This window comes from Magallana gigas, chromosome 9 (genome assembly GCF_963853765.1).
Source record: "Magallana gigas chromosome 9, xbMagGiga1.1, whole genome shotgun sequence".
Taxonomy (NCBI): domain Eukaryota; kingdom Metazoa; phylum Mollusca; class Bivalvia; order Ostreida; family Ostreidae; genus Magallana; species Magallana gigas.
The window spans coordinates 957,317-963,694 of record NC_088861.1 but is presented as its reverse complement, the minus strand read 5'-3'; positions in this window follow the sequence as shown (position 1 = coordinate 963,694).

Genomic DNA, 6,378 nt, shown 5'->3' with positions numbered 1-6,378 from the left:
CGGTAAGCAATGTTCGTAAAACTTTAGATAAAATATCAGGAAAATTAACCAGTTTTAAAACAGGATCGATTTTTGTAAATATCGTTTAAGGTTTTCGTATTATTGTTATCTAAACATAACGTTGTCCCAGGTAACAAAAGCGTCATGATGTAGAAAGAAGTTTAAATCGTTAGTTACCGTGAGCAAATATTATGCAACATTCAATCCCCCCAAAAAACCCGAAATCGATCAAAAATCTTCTTACCTGTCTTCAAAAGAGTCGGCCGTTGCCCAGTTTTGAAAACGAATCAGATGCATTATCGTATTTATAAAGTCTATTTTCTGCGGCCTGCATTTATTTTGCGATTAAAACCCGAACATGTTTAATATATTATTTATCTTTAATGTTTTCAGTTTTGTCGGTTCAATATGACCGATGTAATATATATATATATATATATATATATATATATATATATATATATATATATATATATATATATATATATATATATATATATACTCAGACAGATGTTAACCTCTCTTTCGAAGTACATGTACATCAGGAGTATTCTTAATCTGTCAAACGTTGCTTGCTTATCTATTCAATTACCAAGTTATTGTATCTATGTACATTGGATCAAAAGTCACAGTAGTTTTTTCAATATATACGAAATCAGTAACCCCTTTGTTAAAAAACACATTAGATTGTGGTCAAGGGTTGTGTTACAACGTTAACCGATGAAAACGTTCAATTGTGCCAATCTTAAAATTTTTTAAAAACATAGAAAAAGAAAGTGAAAACAGTATTGTACCTTCTTCTATTTTTTTCTGTTTTTTTCTGATAAGCAGGTAATCCTTCTGCCATTTAGATTTTTTTATTTTACACAAATGCAGATAGAAATATCGGATCCAACATGACAAGAGTCCATTACTCTAAGAAAATCCGTAAACAAGGTCGTGTTTCGGAGTTTACAATTTTTCAATCGCACGTAAATAATAGCAAAGAAAAGTTTTTTCATGTATACATGTTCAACATATTTTTCTGGCGAACAGATTATGACTTCATATGTTTGATTTTTCACTTTTTAATGAGGCCGATATGTAATACTTAGCGTACCAAGTACTTTTCAAACTATAAATGTAGCTCCAATTATTTAGGCATTAAATTTTAACGGTCAGTAGACATTAATTTGCTTTCTTTTGGTTATTACGAGTATAAAATGTTGTAATAACATCTCCCTTATAAACAATATAATATCATCTGTGATTTGATTCTGGTGGTGTGATCTTCAATGACTCACCCGCAATTATTCATGATCGACATGGAGCAGTAGTCATGTGTCGAGCTAAAATGTTTCCGTTGTTAACACTCTAGTTTAAAAAAAAAACAGCGGTATTTTTATACAAAATATATCGATAATTTTAACACCCTTTCCACGCTGCAATATATAGACCCAATTTTCAGACATAATTTTCCGAGATCAATATTTAAGGAGACATTTAAATAGATTTCTAATTTTGTGATAGAGTAATATTTCAAAGTAATTAACTCATGGTTTCATAATCATGAAATGATTTATTAAAAGTTCTTTATAATTTAAAGTTTAAGGTATCTAATGTAAAAGTTGCCAATATAAACAATTTTTCATTTTCTTAGTTTCTCTTAAAATCTTTCTATTGCAATGTAATTGTAAAAGTTAAGTTTCCATATGTTTTTTTTTCATATCGGTTTAAATATTTTATGGTTGTATCAACTCGTGTATAGTATCACTGGCTGGCACGCGATTGAAAACATCTTTAAAATACATCAAATAAATTCAAGATAAAATATCTCGAGATTTTGATCATTCAACTTATATAATGATAATGATAACAAAATGCAGACCCCCCCCCCCCTTCCCCCCCCCCCCAAAAAAAAACCAATTACAGGCGATCAATGGTTTGTTTGAAGCTCCTATTAATCAGTTATTTGAATAACTCGATAAAAAGTGGGTATAATTTTGAAAAATCATAGAGGAAATTCGGACTAAAATACAAATTAGTAAAGCTATTCGTATTTTATCATTTACCAGCCTACAAGTTGTTTTAGTATTTGTTAGAATTAAAAAATAAAGAAAACCTTGGAAAGGATGGACAATTTTTACAAGTTTTGACAATTTTTTTTAATAAACACTCAGAGGTCACTGGCATTAAAAATAGGTCACTGACCTAGTTATTTGAAAGTGAAAAATGGACAAAAAGTTGTTTTTTGTTCATATTAGTGGATTTTTTTCGCCCCTGAGTAAATGTAATCCTTAGATCTTAATCATAATGAGTAAAAACCAAGTGTTTGAGCTATATTTATTACAGTTATTTTACCAGCCAGATCACCTAAACGTAGTTTTAAGAGTATATATACATATATAGTGTAGATTCAAATTTGTTCAATTAAAATCTAAAAGAGTAGGGTGGGGCCGCATTTGGGATACAGTTGTACAAAGGAAGACGTTTTAATTAATCACGAAAACGGAAATGTTATTATATACGTTTTTACTTTCTTGCAAACATTTTTACATATTGCTGATTCTTAAAAGTGTTTAAATGTTGGCCTCTGGGCGATTATTGGGCCTCACATGGGGTTCTGTTTTGTGTGGAAGCACCCTTAGGTAGTGTTAATTATAAGTTGTGAAAATCATTACCCCTGGATGTGGGGTAGGGCCACAAAGGGGATTGGCCATTTTTTTACATAGGGATTCACAGTTGAGAAAATCATGACCCTTGGGGATGGGGTGGGGCCACAATTGGGGGGGGGGGGGATGGGTTGGATTTTTTCATAGGAACATATAGAGTAAATCTTTAAAAATCTCCTTCTCAAGAACCATTTTGCCAGGAAAGCTGAAACTTGTGTAGAAGCATTGTCAGATAGTCAAACTTATTCAAATATGATCTTCTCCAAGGGTAGGGTGGGGTCACAAGGGGGGGGGGGGGGTTCATAGGAATATATGTAAAGATATTCTAAAATTAAAAAAAAACAAGATATCTGTGAGCCAATGCTCACTAGTGATACCCCCGCACTGATGTGAATATGCAAAATAAGCAAAGTCGACATTTAACAGAAAGCTGGCATCCGATTGGTACAGAAATATATCCCACAATATGGCATGCGTAAACAAATAGTTTCTCACAGTTGCTGAGAAATCTTTGAGGAAAATTTGTTTGAAAATTTTGGCTAAAATAAACAAAGTACTCATTTAACAGGAAGTTGACATCCGATTGGTACAAAAAGATATCCCACGATATGGCATGCCTTAACAAACACTGGGTAAAAATTTCAAGCATCTGCGATGAATAGCTTCTGAGAAATCTTTGACGAAAATTTGTTTGAAAATTTTGGCTTTCACAAACAATCACAAACAAGACAATGAGGAGGTAGTTTAAAGACCAACTTGGAAAATTGCAGCACCATAACTACCAGATCTAGAGCCTAATCCAACAGCAAAAATATTAGAGAAGCAGATGTCGCAGAAGTAATTTGACATCTCAAAAATGAAAATGCAGGCGGAATAGACAACACACTTCTAAATGCCTTAAAGTTTGTAGACGAAACTTCTAAACAGAATAAGAAATGAGGATGTATACCGGAAAACTGGCACAACGGATACCTTATTAAATTACTAAAAAGGGGGAAGGGGAGATGCTTTACTGTGTAACAACTTAGACTTAAACACTTTGGAATTCCGCACAAAATTATAATTTTAATCAAAAACTATAGGAAGGATTCCCGTGCCAAGTCATCTATGGAGGAAACCCGACTTAAGCATTCCTCGTGACAAAAGAAGTAAGGTAAGGACGCCTTTTTTCTCCAGATCTCCATTTTCCTCGTCGTAATAGACTTAGTCTACACAAAAGCCTACAGCAACTGAATTGGCATATAGAGAACACTGACATTACGACCAAAAGACTCAGACTTGGCCAATGACATCTGCATTCTCTCTTATCGTCTCCGATACTCTCAACACCAGGCTAATAACCTAAAACAACAGCCAAGTGAATAATTCAAAGAAGACAAAAACAATGTGAAACCCAAAACAATCTGAAGGCAGCAAGATCAGCAACGCCGAAGTAGAAGAAATCAAAGATTAAAAGAGGGTTTACATAGGATTTGCCTGTTCCAAAATCCATATGATTTCTCAATAAAATATATATAAATCAAATGAAAAGAGTTTACCTACTTTGGAAGTATTGTTAGATGAGTACTGTGGAATCATTAAAATTCGTGGGGGGCAATTTTCTTGGATTGCTGGTTTTTTGCTTATTCGGGGGGGATGAAATTTCGTGGATGTGTTAATTTTCAGTTTTAATAACTCTTTCAAAATTTGTTTTGAGGACGTAAGTTTTATGATACAATGTATGTTTCGTCTGACTTAAATATATAACGTTTTGGTTCAACTTAAAATCATGCACATATATAACACTTTCATCTATTTAATAATTGAATACTTATTAATGACCAAAAATTCAAATATATATCATAAATCAAATAATTAATAACGAATTTTTAACCCACTGCAATAACATTTTATACAGCTCTGAAGAAAGAATAACATTTGAGCTTCAATTTAATTAAGCTGGTGACTATATGTTCTTTGATTTAACAACTGTTACATGAACTTACATGAACGTTTGTGATAAATATGTACATGTTCATGTAGCGCCATCATATTGAGATACATATTTAAGGTCTTCCGTTTCCAACAGAAGACCTTATTGTTATTGCTTTGTTTCTTTTTAGGGTCTTCCGTCTTCAGCGGAAGACCCTTCTATTATTCTATTGTTTCTTTTTCACTTTTCTTATTATTCTTTTTTTTTCTTACCGATTTTGTGCAGACGATTTCTCGGAGATTGCTAAGTCGATTACGCTCAAATTTTCAATATAAACGTGTTTTTTTCTAAAGCTGACACATTTTTTTTTATTTTTAAAAATACACTTCCGGTCGGAAGTTATCGTCCGTTTACGATTTTAAAAAGTCAATATTGTCTGTCAGGTTTCTCAAAAACGAGTAAAGATATAGGGCTGAAATTTTCAGAGATGATAGATCTATCGTTTTTCTGGTGCACCTTGGTCAAGAAAATGTCCGCCGTCACTTCCGGTCGTCACCGGAAGGAAATTTGAAAAATTGAATTTTTCGACTTTTTTATTTTTTAATATTTTTTTAAAAAATTTTTAAACCTTATAGACACTCTTTTACTGATTCAGAATTTGTAATTTGTTTTAAAATCGATCAAGGCATTCTTGAGAAATTAAGCGTCAAAGTTCTGAAGCGAGAGTCCGAGTAGCTCAGTCGATAGAGTCGTGGATATGGCCCAGGCGACCCGGGTCCAAGCCTTGAGTGCTGCACATTTTTTTTTTTACTTTTTTTCGCTTAGATCTACGATTTTATTTTTAAATTGATAAGTTTAATCTTATCTATTCAAATATCGGACGGAAGACCCACTCGTTGCTCGCAACGAGATCGTGTCTAGTTCCCTTTTATTTTATTTTTCTTAAGCTTTTTTGTACAAGCGATTTCTTGAAAACGACTCGACCGATTTTCGTGAAAATTTCAGATCTTGTAGATCTTGATAAACACCTTATATATAATTTTTTATTTTAATGACATCATTTCCGTTCGGGACGTTTTAGTGATTTTTAGAGGGTCATTTTGTCCTGCTATCTCCTCCTAAACGAAAAAAGATATTGAATTTTAATTTTCAGGGATTGTAGACAAAAGATTGTAGATGTGTTTAAAGGCATTTATGGTTGTCTGGCTTCAAAGACCTTAAAGCTCGCCTGAACCCGAAAATTGAGTTTGAAAAAACAACGTAATTTTTAATGGTTTTCGTTCTTTATCTCCTTTCCTGAAAATATTTCACAATAACATATTGAGCAAATAAAATTTATATTTACAAGATCTTCCGTTTGATAACAAGAAAAAGGGGCTGGTCCCTCAAATTAGGGGCCAAAAGGGCTCTAAAGTCTTTCTTCCATAGCACTTTACTAAGAAATATTTTGTAATATGTTTAAGAAGAATCTTTCATCTTTCACTAATAAAACTATACATTATAAAAGTTTCATTATGCGCTATGTAATTAAGGGTTTCAAGGGGCCAAAAGTCCAAAACTTCGATCGAATATATCTCAAAAAGGACAAATATTTTAAAAAGCAATATAGAATAAAAGATGCTAAGAATGCTGTTTTAAACAATATTCAATCATAAAAGAATCGTTATCTGACCCAATAAGGAGATTAGGGGTCGGCCCCTAAAACGTCATATCCCAGATAGCTCAAATACGCCAAAGAATTTCTTAACACTTGTTGATCAAAATATGTTTAATATCAAAAGAACTTTCGTATGATGCCAAGAAAAAGGGGCTGGC